Consider the following 19607-nt stretch of genomic DNA (forward strand, 5'->3'; position numbering starts at 1 on the left):
CTTTTCATAAAGTCTCAATAAATCAGGTCCAAACTGACTTGTAAATTTCCAGGCAATCCACTCCTCACTCCAGCTCCCTGCAACCCCTACCCACACCCCACACCCCACCTCTGGAAACCACATAAACATATCAACAGAAGCAGGTTCCTCTCAGGACAGGCTGCTACATTCTTCAGATTACTAAATCGGCATAAAAAGCCACCATTGTCTTGGCAAGACATTCATGCCACCGAATCTCCTACAGAATCACCCAGTTCAGGACAGAGAGGGCTCCCAGCCAGCCAAGGGGAGGTAATTGCACCAGTGCAACAGGGCAGGGGTGGGGTTGGGGGAAGGTCACTAATTTATCTTAGTGGGGTGCTAACTTTGAAGCACATTGAAGGCTACTTAAATGTTAACATTTCCAAAGGGAAAGCACAAACATCCAGCTTTCAAGCCATCAAATTTTTCTTTTAAGAGATAACCACCTCTGACTCAGAAGACAAATATTAAAAATAAAAATACCCAATCCAAACAAAAACCAGACCAGCTCTCCAGCAACGGTGCAATCTTGGTGGTCTCCAGGTAAAAGAAAAATATCAATAGTATGTGCCTGTGTGTGTGGATATGTGTCTAAGCTCAGTCCAACACAGGTTTTCTTTTCTTTTTTTAAACAGTTTCCTTTTCCCCACCTTTCAAAGGTTAGCTAAGTTATACAAGTCCATCTAACCAAAGAAAATCCCATTCATGTGTGATTAAACACAGTCTTTTAAAAGATAAACAGAAAAAGATATTTCATTAGCATGAAGCAAAAAGAGAACAAAAATACAACAATTCTCCATTCAACTCTTGATTCAATAAGGGGGAAATTGTCTTAAAGAATTGAAACATGAGGTTTAAGTCAGAGCGCCATTGCCTGTTTTAGAAATTATTTATTCCTCTTTCCCTGTAAAAAGAGAAAAAGAGAGAGAGAGAGTTGCAGGAGAATGTTACAAAGAAAGAACAAAATAGATGTTCTTTATTTGCATTCAAAAGTGAGACTTTAGTTGTTAAAGCCAGACTATAAACTTAAAACTGCAAGCTCTAAAGCCCATGTTTTGCCTTTTCCTCCTGCCAAGCTCTCTTCATCAGAAACCACTTTTATCTCTCACTAGTGTGGTTACCTGGAGAAGGCAATAGCAACCCCACTCCAGTACTCTTGCCTGGAAAATCCCATGGACGGAGGAGCCTGGTAGACTGCAGTCCATGGGGTCTCGAAGAGTGGGACACAACTGAGCGACTTCACTTTCACTTTTCAGTTTCATGCATTGGAGAAGGAAATGGCAACCCACTCCAGTGTTCTTGCCTGGAGAATCCCAGGGACGGGGGAGCCTGATGGGCTGCCGTCTATGGGGTCGCACAGAGTCAGACACGACTGAAGCGACTTAGCAGCAGCAGCAGCAGCAGTGTGATTACCTGTCTACTTTGAGTCGAGTGACTCATCCACAGGGAGAGAGCTGCACCCAGCTAACTTCTCCAGCAAGAATGTTCTCACTGCCCCTGGAGGGATGCCTTTCATGTCAGCTGCAAAAAATCAGCTGCACCTTTCTGGTTCGACCAGGACAAATCTTGGAGGAAAGAGACTAGTACTACACTGTCATTCCAATTCCTCTTCCATCCTCTTCCAGAAGATGATATAGGATTTAGATGTTGAAAAAAATGAGGCAGACTTTCTATTCTAAGTGGGTTTATTAGCCTAATTAGCATCTCGGGCGACAGAGGACGAAATGGTTGGATGGCATCATTAACTCAATGGACATGAGTTTCCATAAACTCTGGGAGATGGTAAAGGACAGGGAAACCTGGCCTGCTGCTGTCCATGGGGTCACACGAGTCAAACAAGACTTGGTAATTTAACAACAGCAAGTGTCTTGGGCTTTCCTCCTCTACCTCCACTGCTAGTCAGAAAACTGAAAAGGGGAGGGAAGACCCCTGCAGAGGATGTGCTACCATCTCAGAAGGGTTGAGGCTGAAAGGGTTCCTGATTTTGTTTGTGGGGACACAGCACGTATGGATGTTAGAAAAGGTTCTAGTGCAACTTAGAGCTCTGAGTGTACAACTTCAGCATTGTAGAATCAAAGCAAAACATAAAGTCTGGGTTATTTTTTTCTCCTTTTGATATACATCTTTGTCCAGACAAAATTCTGTCTTGATACCATGTCTTTGTCTCCTGAGACCATCTGAGAAAGAAAAAACTCACCTACCCAAACAAACAAAAACCAACCAACTCTGGTTTTTATATAATTTTCAAATGCTGAAGTCATACATAATGGCATCCACTATGGTTTAAAATCTGTTTGCCTGCTTTCTCCCACTCATCTGTCCCCACCCACCCCGACCTGAAGCCTCTCTTACTTGTTTCCCTTGCCCTTCTTTGCTTTTCGGCCAGAGGAATGAAGTTTGTATTGCAAATTTCGGGCCAGGTGTGAGGTATTTAGATTAACCTTGGCAAAGATAGCAAAGATTAAGAAAAATATAAGTTGGCAAAAGACATTGCAGTAGATGTTTCCCCAGGAACAGGATTAACAAAGAAAAATAAAAGAAAAAGATGTTACATCCGGCCTATTTCAAAGACGTGAGAAAACACATGGATTGTATAAAGTAAGAGTAAGCTCCAAGTTGGCTCAATTCATAAAGAATTAAGGAGGCAGCAATAAAAAATGCGAGACTATAAATACAGCCATAGCCTTCCTTTATTTTGCAACCTCCACCTCCTGTAAACTCCGTACATGCCTTATCTAAACTTTATTTGAATATTTTTCTTGGGACTTTCTTTTTACTCCCTGCCGACAGCCTCCAAGTTCTTTGACACTCACAATTCCAGTCTTTGCGTCATCACCCAACATGGCCCATTTCCATACTAGTTCTTCTCATCACGCAGAATGTCTCCATCCCCAAGATCACCAGCTCTGGAGTTCTCCTTGTACACCACCAACTCTTTGTCTTCCATCTTTCTTTCTTATTCCTCCTGAGCCGAACCTCCCCCAACCCAAACCCCTTTCTACTATTCTCATCCTTTAGCCCCACTGGTTTTGGTTCTATCACCATGCAGCCCAAACTTCAGATCCTTTAGTTCAATGAAGCTCTGGCTAGAATGTCTTATCTGGGGAATCCCCAGGCTCTTCATTCTCCATTTTCCTCCAAGAGAAGCTGAATCTCACTGGAAAAGCAATCTATCACAAATGCCCACTATTTTACTCCCAAGTTCTCTTTCTTGTGCCCAGGAACCTTCTTTTTGAAGTATTTCCAAGGGTATTTAAGACAACATTATGTTCTTTCTATGTATCCCAGTTCTTTTGCAATTATCTCTCTCTCTTCTCTTTTTTTTCTTTTTAGCCCAGCATATGAAATCTTAGTTCTCTGACCAGGGATTGAACCCACACCCACTACAGCAGAAGTGCAGAGTCTTAACCATAGGATCATGAGGGAAGTCCCTGCAATTATCTTTGATTCCTAAGCCCACGTTTTTCTTCTTCACCTATTCATCTAAAGAGGTGTCATGTCCTGCTGACTCTATCTCCACAATAGTGGTTAAATTGGCCTCTTTCTCTTGGTTTCAGTTCCTATCCCAGTATGCTTGGCAGTCTCCACCAAATCCATCCTGCTCACCCAATTCTGAGCCTCCACTTTCCAATCATTCAATCCTGCAATCATTTCAATCCCATGATGAAGCCTCTAGGGTCCCCTGTTGGACACCATCTAAAATATAATGAACCCCGCAGCCCAGCACAAATCCGTCTACAACACAGCTCCAACTTGTCTTTCCAGCCCCAGCCCTCGCTGTCCCACCATTCTTGAACCAAACTGGAAAAAGACACATTATTTTCACACTTCTGTACTTTTTGATAATTTCCCATCCATCCCTATTTGTCTTTCAAGCTTCTGCCATCTTTCCAGGCTCCTCTCAAATGCCTTCTCTTCCACGAAGCCAGTGATCTTTCGTTTCTTTGGACTCCACTAAGAGTGACTTCACCTCATTCTGTCTTGGAGTTTACTTCTATGCTTGTCTATGTTGGATGCCTCCTGAGAAGACTTCTTCTTATTTTTTTTTAGCTTTGTATTCCTACAGGGTTTGTAAAGTGTCTTCCATAATATAGGAGCCAAATAAGTATTTGTGCAAAGTTAAAAAAGAAATCAAGCAGCTGGATCTGCCCCTTCATGTCTCTGCTCTTATTTGGGGTGGGGAGTCCAGGAGTCCCTTTACTTTTCCGGGTTTTACTTGGTAAAGAAGAGCTTTTATCTAAACTAATAGTCTAACTCAAATGCAATGTATTTCTTCTGCTAGTGGAATAAATTTTGGAAAAACAATGCTATTTCCTTAAGAAAAATTGCCCCAAATGGGAAGTTCTAGGGACTTCCAGTTGCAGCATTGTCACCATCAGGGCTAACTGTACATAATTGTATTTACTGGGAAAGGGCTGGGGAGCTGGGTTGGGATCCTAGTGCTGTCTGACACCTCCTGACCCACCCTCCTGCCCCTCACATTTTTATGTGCAGATATTTAGACTGCATGTTGTTTCCCCAAGACTTAAAATGAATTCCACAGAGCCCTCCTTTCAAAGTCTTATTGGGTCTGGTGAGAAATGATGACGGGAGCAGGGTCTGCCATTATTTATTGTTTAATTTAATTTCCTGAGTCCAGTCTCACCTCTCCCTGCTCTCACCTCTTCCTACACCCAGTCCAAGGTTAAATGGTGACCCCTGTTCCGAAAGTGGCATTGTAACTTATTTATTTAAGTTATTTATTTATTGGTTTTAGGTAGCTCCTACTACAAAAGACCATACTTAGGCTCTTCTATTCTGCTAACTCAAGGAAACATGTTTTGCTTTGTCCTTTTCATAAACCATACAGCAACTGAGAGCATAAAGGATACTTTTTGACTCTTGGAGACAATACTGAACATTATGGCACACTGATGAGTTTGTAGGATGAATGATACTATAGTAAGTATTGTTATGTATGTTATAAACAGATTAATATGTCATGGTAACACTGTAACATTCACCAAAGAACAGGAAGGAACTAGGAAAAGTAAGACTCTGAGAAAGTCACGGGAGCGCCTTGTGGCCCTTGGTCATGAACTTGAGAACTGGACAGCACTATTACCATTAGTTTACTTTCCAACTCATGCTCATTTAATCCAGGTGGCATCTTGATGAAACCAGCAGAGACGGTGTTATTAGCCCCATTGAACAGATGAGAGGACTGAGTCCCATGCTGCTGTCAACGGGCACACTGGGGATTGAGTCACCAGCCAGGAGTCCTGGGTTCTGGTGCCATCATCTTGCCATCATATTGCACTGCCCCAGTAAAGCACTAGGAAAACATTAATTCCAAAGCCTGGGTTTTCAAAATGAGAGAAAGAAGGCACAGACAAGGCCCCCCAGCTAGTTGGGCAGAGAATGGGTGAAAGCCAGGCCTTGTGACTCCCCAGCCGCAAACTCTCTCTGCTCACTAAAAAGGAATAAATTACATAAAACCCAAACAGTTCTGAGACGCTATTAATCATACCGCAGTCCACATAAGTATTTAAACTGTCAGAAATCATCAGGATGCCCAAGAAGGCAACAAGGCTACCTGAACAATTAAGAAAACAATACTGAACTATAAGTAAGTGCTTACAGCTGCATACTAATCAAATGTACAGTAAAGTTAACAAATTTAGTGATTTTATATATCATGCAATATACATGATGATCTGTATGACATATTATCAAATCTAGTGAGCCTATATGTAATTATACAACCTATAATTACATATAATCAACTCAGTGATTATATATAAATTTGATGATATATCATTTATATCATATATATTATATATGGACTTCTCTGGTGGCTCAGATAGTAAAGAATCTGCCTGCAATGTGGAAGACCCAGGTTCAATTCCTGAGTCAGGAAGATCCCCTGGAGAAGGAAATGGCAACCCACACCAATATTCTTGCCTGAAGAATTCCATGGACAGAAGAGCCTGGTGGGCTACACAGTTCATGGGGTCGCAAAGAGTCAGACATGACTGAGCGACTAACACACACACATATATTATATGTAATCACACACATTCTGTTGGGCAGATGAAAATTAAGCAAAAATAGAAAGTAGGTCACACTTGACAACTTCAATTAGCATCATACAATCTGAAGTATACTTTTTCAGTCCTTTTAAGTCTTCTGGCATCTGTTTTCAGCACCAGTGACATCGGTTTGCCCTGCTAACTTGCACTCTTTATTTTGCCATCTCATGCCCTGTGTTCCCTTCATTTAGCACTATGGCCACCCTGATGTACTACTTTCTCCTTCATCCCCAACACATGCATGCACACACACACACACACGCACGAGTGTGAATGCTTGCCTTTGCTCTTGCTATTTCTTCTACTTAGAATACTATCATTTGTTTTTGCTCTCTGGCTAAATATAAATATCACTTCTAAGTCTCAAGCTTGCTTCCACTCTCAATTAGATAACACCTTTCCATATTGAGACACCTGACATAAATGAATCTCAAAATAATTACATTGAGTGAAATAAAACAAAAAAAGGATATGCTCTATGGAGGAGAGTGAAAAAGTTGGCTTAAAACTCAACATTCAGAAAAACAAGATCATGGTATCCAGTCCCATCACTTCATGGCAAATAGATGGGGAAACAATGGAAACAGTGACAGACTTTATTTTTCTGGGCTCCAAAATCACTGCAGGTAGTGACTGCAGCCATGATATTAAAAGACACTGGCTCCTTGGAAAAAAAGCTATGACCAACCTAGACAGCATATTAAAAAGCAGAGACATTACTTTGCTAACAAAAGTCTGTCTAGTCAAAGCTATGGTTTTTCCAGTAGTCATGTATGGATGTGAGAGCTGGACTATATAGAAAGCTAAGTGCTGAAGAATTGATACTTTTGAACTGTGGTGTTGGAGAAGACTCTTGAAAGGTGCTTGGACTGCAAGGAAATCAAACCAGTGAATCATAAAGGAAAACAGTCCTGAATATTCATTGAAAGATCTGATGCTGAAGCTGAAACTCCAATACTCTGGCCACCTGATGCAAAGAACTGACTCACTGGAAGACCCTAATGCTGGGCAAAAGGAGAAGGGGATGATAGAGGATGAGATGGTTGGATGGCATCACCAACTCAATGGACATGAGTTTGAGCAAGCTCCAGGAGTTGGTGAAGGACAGGGAAGCCTAGCAGGCTGCAGTCCACGGGGTCACAAAGAGTTAGACACAACTGAGTGACTGAACTGAACTGAGTATGACTCCATTAAGTTCGAGAAAATGTAAAATAATTTATAATGATAGAAAGCAGATCATTGATTTCCTGGGGACAGTAGAACAGCAGTACAGGTTGGGTAAGGACAGGAAAATTCTGAAAGAGATGGGAATACCAGACCACCTGACCTGCCTCTTGAGAAATCTGTATGCAGGTCAGGAAGCAGCAGTTAGAACTGGACATGGAACAACAGACTGGTTCCAAATAGGAAAAGGAGTACATCAAGGCTGTATATTGTCACCCTGCTTATTTAACTTCTATGCAGAGGACATCATGGGAAACTCTGGACTGGAAAAAAACACAAGCTGGAATCAAGATTGCCAGGAGAAATATCAATAACCTCAGATAAGCAGATGACACCACCCTTATGGCAGAAAGTGAAGAGGAACTAAAAAGCCTCTTGATGAAAGTGAAAGAGGAGAGTGAAAAAGTTGGCTTAAAGTTCAACATTCAGAAAATGAAGATCATGGCATGTATGTATGGTCATGTATGGATATGAGAGTTGGACTGTGAAGAAGGCTGAGCACTGAAGAATTGATGCTTTTGAACTGTGGTGTTGGAGAAGACTCTTGAGAGTCCCTTGGACTGCAAGGAGATCCAACCAGTCCATTCTGAAGGAGATCAGCCCTGGGATTTCTTTGGAAGGAATGATGCTGAAGCTGAAGCTCCAGTACTTTGGCTACCTTATGCGAAGAGTTGACTCATTGGAAAAGACTCTGATGCTGGGAGGGATTGGGGGCAGGAGGAGAAGGGGACGACAGAGGATGAGATGGCTGGATGGCATCATCGACTCGATGGAGGTGAGTCTGAGTGAACTCTGGGAGTTGGTGATGGACAGGGAGGCCTGGAGTGCTGTGATTCATGGGGTCTCAAAGAGTCGAACACGACTGAGCGACTGAACAGAACTGAACTGAAGGACAGGAAAAGGGAAGGATTACCAAGAAGTACAAGAAAACTGGGGGATGATAATATGTAGTATGTTGATTTTGTTGATGGTTTCATAAGTGTCTAAATGCCTAAAATTATCAGTGTACACTTCATATGTACAGTTCATTCTACATCAATTACATCCAAGTAAAACTGCTCAAAATTTTAAAGAATGCTTTTCCTGTGTATTCTTTCCATATGTTCTGTGCATATCTCTATCTTAATGCTCACTGTATTTGAACCATTTACATCTTATGGTCAGTTAACCAGAATGAAATTAGTTAAGGATTTACTAGTCATTGGTGATAAAGAGTTGGTGATTAATATTGGGGTACCAGTATTATATATAATAATAGACTGTCATTGGTGGTAACTGACACCAACAGCACCTCTTGGAGAAGACTACTTAGCTTAGCTATTTGATGTATTTAAGAGCTCTATGCTTCCCCAGAGGCTCAGCTGTAAAGAATCAGTCTGCAATGCAGAAGACACAGGTTCAATCCCTGTGTCAGGAAGATCTCCTGGAGAAGGAAATGGCAACCCACTCTGTTATGCTTGCCTGGGAAATCCCATGGACAGAGGAGCCTGGCGGGCTACAGTCCATGGGGTTGCAAAAGAGTCGGACACGAATGAGCAACTAAACAACAACAAACAACATTCAGCATCTTTCATCTTTGTCATATCTCCAACTTTGTACAATTCTCCCCCTTTTTATTTTTCCTTACATTTTCATCATGAATTATGCCACCGCTCCTAACCCTTGGTAGGATACTTTCAGTTCCATAATCTAAGAATCTACGACAACAGTAACACGTTTTAAATTCAAAATTTGTAGTCATTTAAGATTTCTCTAATAGTGATTTGGTGAATAAAATCTGTTTTCATTTATGAGATTGAAAGCCTAGTAATTGACTTGCCAGGCTCAATGTTTGTGTTGAAACACTTAATACATTGTGATGCACTTGATAAAAATTACATAAATAGATTCAGATAATGCCTTATTTCAGATTCAGAGTTGATACTTTCAACAAGTACTTTTTAAAAGAATAAATGAAATGAACATTGTTAAATATCTGAAAAACTTCTTCAAAGATTATAGTTGTCTTTTCTCCTGCCTCTGTTTTGAATAAACCTTTCCAAACATTTTATCCACTGTGGGCATTTTTCAAAGAACTATGATTCTGACCCGATGCTGAGGGGAAAAAAAGACCCTCAGGCTTGGAAAGATTGAAGGCAAAGAAGAGGGTGACAGAGGATGAGATGGTTGGATGGATGGCATCACCAGTTCTGTGGACATGAACTTGGATGAACTCTGGGAGAGGATGAGGGACAGGGAAGTCTAGCACGCTGAAGTCCACAGGGTCACAAAGTCGGACACAACTTGGTGACTGAAAAACAACAATATTCTGACACATTTTTTCCTCTTCTACCGCTTGGATCCTGCTGCTGCCATCCCTGCCAAGCCTGCTAAGCTCTCGGCAGGTCACTTTCCACATCTCAGGTGCCTACGGACACATCACCACTGTTGCACATGCTATAACTACTGGGCTCGGATGTCTCTGCCGCCTCCCTGTTTGCCATCCTACAGACCTTCTAGATCTGGATCAGGGCAGTGCCGCCTCTCCTGTTGGGTACTTCTGCTCCACCAGTGCTGACACATAGAGGTTCTGGAGGTGATGAGTTTCTGCTGGTGAGGTGGGGAACGTTGCCCTCTCCATGTCATGTGGCTTTGCCCCCAGTCTCTCCAAGTTTTGATTCCCAGCCTCCTCTGTCCCCAGGACTTAACACATGATTTCTTGGAGGGACTGGCTTCATACTAGCTTCTTTCTGCCTCACTCTCCCTTTAGGAAAAATTCTGCCCAGAAATTGTCTCCAGGGACTTCCCTGGCCATCCAGTGGTTAAGACTCTGTGCTTTCAATGCAGAGGGCAATGTTCGAGGAGCAAGGATCCCACAGGCATGGCATGTCCAAAAATAAATAAATAAAATAAAGAGCTGTCTTCCACTGGAAATCAGGTTCTACCATCAGCTCAGACATGTTGATCAAAGAGTAAAAGCTCAACTTTCAAATCACTGTCAATTGAACTTTTTTGTTTTAAAAAGTGTCTCCATTCCTTGTGCACATAGATTTCTACAAACGTGCCCTTAGAGGCGTGGTTTGAGGCAGGTGAATCTGGAACCTACCTTAGGCTCCATCTCAGACAAGAGATGCTACACGCACTTTTTGTACAAAATTGTGTCCAGTTACAAAATAAATGTGAGCATTCAGTTTTTCATTGCAAACACTGTCTTAAATTTATCACATTACAAGCAGATTCTCAGGATACGTATTTGGCTTTTATTAAGATTCCCCTTCAAAAGGACAGTTTCCTATGAAATATGACTTCTAAAAGACATTTAAAGCTAGAATACTTTTAAACATTTGAGCATGTGGTTCTGGAAGAAAAGCAAGAGAAGCTGGCATGGAAAATCTGAACATCTGCGGGATTTGATCCAGATGATTTCAACTATTAGGAGAATTATTTAATGGCCATTCTCATGTACTTGTTTTGTCACTTTCTTTTCAGCTCTGATGTGAATACACTAGCTTTTCTGTCTTCGATTATGAATAGAGCACTACTGGAAAATTGGGAGCTTGGAAAAGAGTAACAGTGGTGATTGAATGAATGGCAACAAAAACTATAAAAGGAAACATTTAAGGAAATAAATCTCTATATTTACATGAAATATATTTAGCATAAACTCACATCTGAAATGTATATATGTGCATATACAGAATAGCTACTGATAAACAAATATTTTACTTTTCCATATGACATTTATTATGTTGTTCTGTGAAAGACTAGATATCAGATGATAGAAGCGACTGGAACAAACCATTTCATCTGTTTGCCTCCATCTAGGTAGGTCCTCTGCACTATGCATGAATTCTTAGATGAGGCACTTACACAGTTCGCAAATTGCTGGCATAACCACACAAATTATTAACTTCCTCTATACTTATCCTTACCCATTAGCATTTCCTTGGTGCCCTGGGACAGGCATAATTAAAGATAGATATAGTTAACGTTTTTCTTTTTTTAATTAAAAATATTTATTTATTTTATTTCATGTTTTTCAATCAATAAACATTTATTAACATACTCTGTGTAAATTATCATGCTTGATGCTTGGGGGGAATTTGTAGAAACTAGCAATACCTTGTGGTTTGGTGGTTTAGTTGCTAAGTTGTGTCTGACTTTGCAACCCCATGGACAGTAACCCACCAGGCTCCTCTGTCCATGGGATTTCCCAGGCAGGAATACTGTAGTGGGTTGCTATTTCCTTTTGTAGGGGATCTTCCTGACCCAAGGATTGCAACTGCATCTCCTACATCTCCTGTACTGCAGGCAGAATCTTTACTGCTGAGCCACAGGGATCTTCCCAACCCAGGGATGGAACCTGGGTCTCCTGCATTGCAAGCAGATGCTTTAACCTCTGAGCCACCAGGGAAGCCCATATATATCTATATCTATATCTATATCTATATCTATATCTATATCTATATCTATATCTATATCTATATCTATATCTATATATCCAAGATTGAGGGTATCCTCCCTAAGATAGAATACATTCCTCAACTGAGTGAAGAAAGCCTTTGCACATTTAATAAAGTAAAAGTTGCTCAGTTGCGTCCAACACTTTGTGACCCCACAGATTACAGGGAAGCCCATTTAATAAACATTTAACACAGTTAGAAATGACTGCTGAGCCCTGGTCCTTCTGCACAGTACCTCAGCTGGGCTATGTTGTGTCCTGTTGTGCCTGCAGAAAAAGTGAAAACAGCATCAAAATCCTAGCCCTCAAACTGTGGCCTCTCAGAGGAAAACCAGTGTCAAAAGGGAAGAAAGACAAGAAGACATCTACACTACATCAGGCAAATGCTTCCCTGGTGGCTCAGATGGTAAAGAACCTGCCTTCAATGCAGGAGACCTGGGTTTAGTCCCTGGGTTGGGGAGATCCCCTGGAGAAGGGAATGGTGACCCACTCCAGTACTCTGGCCTGGAGAATTCCATGGACAGAGGAACCTGGTGGGTTACAGTCCATGGTGTCACAAAGACCATGGTGTCAAGTCAGACCTGACGGAGTAATTAACACTTTCAGACAAAGAGAACAGTTGAGCAAAATGAAAATTAGTCCCTAGCAACCATCCACATAAATACACACATAAACACATGCAGACACACACACGCACAGGTCAATAATGCAAAAGATAGAAACCAACTTAGATGCGAAAACAAAAATCAGAAGGAAATTCTTCACAAATGTTCTGAGCTACAGCAAACGGAGTGAGAAGATAAATTCAATAAACAAGAGCCCATAGTGAAGATGATCAAACAATAAAAAGAAAGTTCCCTGGTTGTCTAGTAGATAGGATTCAGCCCTCTCTCACAAGAGGATGAAATAAACAGGAATGTCACAGAAGTAAGAGAATAAATTGAAGGAAAAAATAGCAGCATCTATGATTACATTTGAGACTACAAGAAATACACTAGAAAGTGTTAGTCTGACTAACTTTGCAACCCCAGGGATTGTAGTCTGCCAGGCTCCTTGCTCCATGGAATTCTTCAGGCTAGACCAACTTAAAAATAAACTTAATGGTATGTAGGAAAGTGATTACAAATGCACCAAATAAATAGCAAAAAGCCAAATGCAATGAAAAGAAGCTAATTGAAATAGAGAACAAAATTAATACAACATAAAATACTGTTTCTGAAAGAATTTAAATATGAGTTAGAGAAAGTATTAAATGGTCTAATATAAGCAAACTGTACTCGAATGAAAAAAAATCAACCTCTCTTCAATATATGGAAATCAATCAATGTGATACACCATATCAACAATTGAAAGAAAAAAAACATATGATCTTCTCAATAGATGCAGAAAAGGCCTTTGACAAAATTCAGCACCCATTTATGATTAAAAGTCTTCAAAAAATGGGCATAGAAGGAACCTACCTCAACATAGTAAAGGTCACATATGATAAGCCTACAGTAAACATTATTCTCAATGGTGAAAACTGAAAGCATTCCCCCTAAGGTCAGGAACAAGACAAGGGTGTCCACTTTCACCACTATTATTCAACATAGTTCTGGAAGTCCTAGCTACAGCAATCAGAGAAGAAAAAGAAACAGAAGGAAACCAGATTGGAAAAGAAAAAGTAAAGCTCTCACTGTTTGCAGATGACATGATACTGTACAGAGAAAACCCTAAAGGTAGTATAAAAAAATTACTAGAGCTAATCAGTGAATTTAGCAAAGTTGCAGGACACAAAATCAATACACAGAAATCACTTGCATTTCTATATACTAACAATAAAAAATCAGAAAGAGAAATTAAGGAATCAATCCCATTCACCACTGCAACAAAAAGAATTAAATATCTAGGAATAAACCTACCTAAGACAAAAGAACTGTATGCAGAAAATTGTAAAACACTCATAAAAGCAATCAAGGATGACAGAAACAGACGGAGAGATATTCCATGGATATATTCCAGATATTCCTGGGTAGGAAGAATCAATATTGTGAAAATGACTATACCACCAAATGCAATCTACAGAGTCAGCGTGATCCCTATCTAATTACCGATGGCATTTTTCACAGAACTAGAACAAAAAAAATTCACAGTTCATATGGAAACACAAAAGACCCTGAATAGCAAAGGCAGTCTTGAGAAAGAAGAATGGAGCTGGAGGACTCAACCCTCCTGACTTCAGATTATACTACAAAGCTACAGTCATCAGGACAGTATGGTACTGGCACAAAACAGAAATATGGACCAATGGAACAAGAAATAAACCCATGCACCTCTGGGTACCTTATTTTTGATAAAGGAGGCAAGAATATACAATGGGACAAAGACAGCCTCTTCTATAAATGGTGCTGGGAAACTGGATAGCTAAGTTTAAAAGAATGAAATTGGAACACCTCCTAACACCGTTAGGAAGGAAGTTTTGCTATCAACTTCTCACCTCAGTGGGGACAAAGAAAGTGAAGTCACTCAGTCATGTCCGACTCTTTGCGACCCCATGGACTGTAGCCCACCAGGCTCCTACATCCATGGAATTTTTCAGGCAAGAGTACTGGAGTGGGTTGCCATTTCCTTCTCCAGGAGATCTTGCCAACCCAGGGATCAAACCTGGGTCTCCCACATTGCGGGCAGACACTTTACCATCTGAACCACCAGGGAAGCCCACCATACACAAAGATAAACTCAAATGGATTAAATACCTAAATGTAAGACCAGAAACTATACAACTCTTAGAGGAAAACATAGGCAGAACACTTGATGACATAAATCAAAGCAAGATCCTCTATGACCCACCTCCTAGAGTAACAGAAATAAAAACAGAAGTAAACAAGTGGGACTGGATTAAACCTAAAAGCTTCTGCACAGCAAAGGAAACTATAAGCAAGGTGAAAAGACAGCCCTCAGGATGGGAGAAAATAATAGCAAATGAAACAGCTGACAAAGGATTAATTTCCAAACTATACAAGCAGCTCATACAACTCAATGCCAGAAAAACAAACAACCCACTCAAAAAGTGGGAAAAAGACCTAAGCAGACATTTCTCCAAAGACATATAGATTGCTAACAAACACATGAAAAGATGCTCAGCATCACTCATTATTAGAGAAATGCAAATCAAAACCACAATGAGTTACCACATCACACTGTTCAGAATGGCCACCATCAAAAAGTCTACAAACAATAAATGCTGGAAAGAGTGTGGAGGACAGGGAACACTCTTGCACTGTTGGTGGGAATGTAAATTGATACAGCCACTATGAAAGACGGTATGGAGATTCCTTAAGAAACTAGGAATAAAACCACCACATGATCCAGTAATCCCACTCCTAGGCATATTACAATAGCTAGAACATGGAAGCAGCCTAGATGTCCATCAACAGATGAATGGATAAAGAAGCTGTAGTACATATACACAATGGACTATTACTCAGCCATAAAAGGAATGCATTTGAGTCAGTTCTGATGAGATGGATGAACATAGAACCTATTATACAGAGTGAAGTGAGTCAGAAAGAGAAAGATAAATATCATATTCTAACTCACATATACGGAATCTAGAAAAATGGTACCGAAGAATTTATTTACAGGGCAGCAATGGAGAAACAGACATAGAGAACAGACTTATGGACATGGGGAGAGTAGAGGAGAGGGTGAGATGTATGGAAATAGTAGGATGGAAACTTACAGTACCATATGTAAAATAGATAGCCAATGGGAAATTGCTGCATGGCTCAGGAAACTCAAACAGGAGCTCTGTATCAACCTAGAGGGGTGGGTTGGGGAGGAGAGATGGGAGGGAGATTCAAAAGGGAGGGGACATACGTATACCTATGGCTGATTCAAATTGAGGTTTGACAGAAAACAACAAAATTCTGTAAAGCAAGTATGCTTCAATAAAAAAAATAAAAATAAGGAAAGATCTGAAGCAGAAAAAAAAAGAAAAAGTCCAGTTTTGACAAGATGCCCAACTGAACAATTTAATACCAACATTAATAAAATAAAATAAAATAACTAACTTCCTCTAAATGTTAAAAAACAATAAAAGTTCTGACATATATCACAGCATGAATGAAATATAAGAACATAATTTAGAGCTAAAGAAGCTAAATAAAATAGTAATACTGTATTATTTCATGTATATAAATTTTAAGAACAGGCAAGATTAGTTTATGATGATATAAATCAGGAAAGGATACAGCGTTGTCTACTGGAAAGAGACACCAGGAAATTTTCTGAGGTGACTGAAATATTTTAAATTTTGATTAGAGTGATGGTTACACAGGTCAAAGTTCATTGAGCTGTACACTAAAATTTATTAATTCCACTCTATATAGATTAAATTTCAACCATATATGCTCTTAACACTAAAAATCAAAATAAAAAGAAAACTCTTAAAGGCTCTATTGTAATAATTTATTCATTTTGAAAACATCTGGTTATTTTTATTACCCAGTGTTGTGCCTGGTTCTGATATTCTTGAAACACACTGTTGTTTTCTCTTAGAGCTTTGTAGGCATTTATACATTATCTTCTGGCATCAGATGTTGCTGCAGAGAAGATTGAGGTCAATTGTAATATCCATACCACATGATCTGAGATGATTGGTTATTTTTCTGTCTAGATAGACAAGAGTTATCTAGAAATTCATTATCTTAGTAGTAAAAGTAGTATCCATGAAAATTTTTTAACAAATTGATATGATCTTGAGGTTGCTTATTTTTTTTATTTTTAAAATTAATTTATTTTTTATTGAAGGATACCTGCTTTACAGAATTTTGTTGTTTTCTGTCAAACCTCAACATGAATCAGCCATAGGTATACATATATCCCCTCCCTTCTGAACCTCCCTCCCATCTCCCCTCCCCAACCCACCCTCTAGGTTGATACAGAGCCCCTATTTGAGTTCCCTAAGCCATGCAGCAAATTCCCATTGGCTGTCTATTTTACATATGGTACTGTAAGTTTCCATACTGTAAGTTTATCTCTGTATGTTTATTCCTTAATTCTTCTAGGTCTTTGTTAATTAATTCTTGCATTTTTTCCATTTTGTTTTCAAGGTTTTTTTTTTTTTAATCATCTATTCTATCGTTATTCTGAATTCTTTTTCAGATAGTTTGCATATTTCCTCTTCATTTATATGGACTTCTGTGTTTCTAGTTTGTTCCTTCATTTGTGTAGTATTTCTCTGCCTTTTCATTAATTTTTTTAACTTATTGTATTTGAGGCCTCATTTCCCCAGGCTTCAAGGTTGAATTCTTTCCTCCTTTTGGTTTCTTCCCTCCTTATGTTGGTCAGGTGTTTTGTGTAAGCTTCGTGTAGGGTAAGATTTGTGCCCAGTTTTTGTTTGTTTGGTTTTCCTCTGATAAGCAAGGCTCAGTTAGGTGGTAATCCTGTCTGCTAATGATTGGGTTTGTATCTTTGTTTTGTTTGTTGTTTCAGTTCAGTTTAGTCGCTCAGTTGTGTCCAACTCTTTGCAACCCCATGAATCACCGCACGCCAGGCCTCCCTGTCCATCACCAATTCCCGGAGTTCACTCAGACTCACATTCATCGAGTCTGTGATACCATCCAGCCATCTCATCCTCTGTCGTCCCCTTCTCCTCCTGCCCTCAATCTTCCAATGAGTCAGCTCTTCGCATGAGGTGGCCAAAGTACTGGAGCTTCAGCTTTAGCATCATTCCTTCCAAAGAAATCCCAGGGCTGATCTCCTTCAGAGTGGACTGGTTGGATCTCCTTGCAGTCCAAAGGACTCTCAAGAGTCTTCTCCAACACCACAGTTCAGAAGCATCCATTCTTCAGTGCTCAGCCTTCTTCACAGTCCAACTCTCACATCCATACATGACCACAGGAAAAATCATAGCCTTGACTAGACGGACCTTAGTCGGCAAAGTAATGTCTCTGGTTTGGAATATACTATCTAGGTTGGTCATAATTTTTCTTCCAAGGAATAAGCGTCTTTTAATTTCATGGCTGCAGTCACCATCTGCAGTGATTTTGGAGCCCAAACAAATAAAGTCTGCCACTGTTTCCACTGTTTCCCCATCTATTTCCCATGAAGTGATGGGACCGGATGCCATGATCTTTGTTTTCTGAATGTTGAGCTTTAAGCCAACTTTTTCACTCTCCTCTTTCACTTTCATCAAGAGGCTTTTTAGTTCCTCTTCACTTTCTGCCATAAGGGTGGTGTCATCTGCATATCTGAGGTTATTGATATTTCTCCTGGCAATCTTGATGCCAGCTTGTGTTTCTTCCAGTCCAGCGTTTCTCATGATGTCCTCTGCCTAGAAGTTAAATAAGTAGGGTGACAATATATAGCCTTGACGTACTCCTTTTCCTATTTGGAACCAGTCTGTTGTTCCATGTCCAGTTCTAACTGCTGCTTCCTGACCTGCATACAGATTTCTCAAGAGGCAGGTTAGGTGGTCTGGTATTCCCATCTCTTTCAGAATTTTCCACAGTTTATTTGTTTGTTGTTTAGATGAGGCATACTGCACAGTGTGCCACTGGTAGTTGGGTGATGCTGGGTCTTATATTCAAGTGGTTTCTTTTGTGTTGAGTTCTCACTATTTGATACTTCCTAGGGTTAGTTCTCTGGTAGTCTAGGGTCTTGGAGTCAGTGCTCCCACTCCAAAACCTCAGAGCTTGATCTCTGGTCAGGAATGAAGATTTCATAAGTGGTTTGTTATGGCATTAAGTGAGATTAAAACATATTCAAAAATGAGAAACCAAAGATGAACCCCAGATAAACTGTAGTTACAAAGTCAGGCAAATAATAATTAAAATAATGGAATATACACATATACACACTGTGCTGATCTCTGGACCTGTTGTGAGGGCAGCTCAGATTCCACTCTGGTCCTACTTCTCTGTGTTCTTGCCTCCAATGTCCGCAGCTATCAGAATTAGTGTGTTTTCTTTTCTGGGAGTTTTCAATGACCTTTTATATATTCCATAGACACAGAGTCTGCCTGGTTGATCATGTGGATTTAATCTGAAGCTTGTACAGCTGGCAGGAAGGTTTTGGGTCTTCTTCTTTAGTCACACTGCCCCTGGGTTTCAATTGTGGTTTTATTTCCACCTCTGTATGTCAGTTGTCCACTGGGGTTTGCTCCTGAGGCTTCCTTGGAGGACTTGAGTTTGCCCCTGTGAGGGCCAGGTTGGAGGTGGTGCAGCTGCTTGGGTTTCAGGAATTCTGGCAGCACCAGATACTCAGGGGAGTTGGCAGCTAGGGCAGCAGGAAATATAGTGCTCTAGAAGGGTATGGCAACCAGTGCTGGCCAATACACTCCAGTATTCTTGCCTGGAGCAACCCCCTCCCTGACAGAGAAGCCTGGCGGGACACAGACTACAGGGTCGCAAAGAGTTAGACACTACCAAAGCAACCCTGCATGCACTGATGCAAGACTGTTTTTTTTTCACCTGTGGCAGCTCTGCCCCAGTGAGAGTTGAGTGTGAAGGTGGACAGCTGCTTGGCTTGCGGGGACCCTGGCAGTGCCAAGTGTGCAGGGACATGGTCTGCCTCCACCACAGGAGTTATGGCCCTATCAGAGTCTTTTTTCGAGCCTCTTGTAGCTGGCTATAAGAAGGCATCTTTGGCCAGTATTTCTCCGTAGCTCCACCTGTTCAGGCACTTAGAGGGCTCCTTTGCCTGGGGTCCTTCTCTGTTGTTTGGGTGTCAGGCACATAGAGGGGCCCCCCTGGCTGGGGTCCTACTCTGTAGATTGGCATGTAAGGCACTTAAAGGGGCACCTTGGGTGGGGTCCTACTCTGTAGTTCAGTGCCTCAGGTGTTTGATGAACCAGCCTCTCTACTGTT

This window comes from Ovis canadensis, chromosome 16 (assembly GCF_042477335.2).
Source record: "Ovis canadensis isolate MfBH-ARS-UI-01 breed Bighorn chromosome 16, ARS-UI_OviCan_v2, whole genome shotgun sequence".
Classification (NCBI taxonomy): Eukaryota; Metazoa; Chordata; class Mammalia; order Artiodactyla; family Bovidae; genus Ovis; species Ovis canadensis.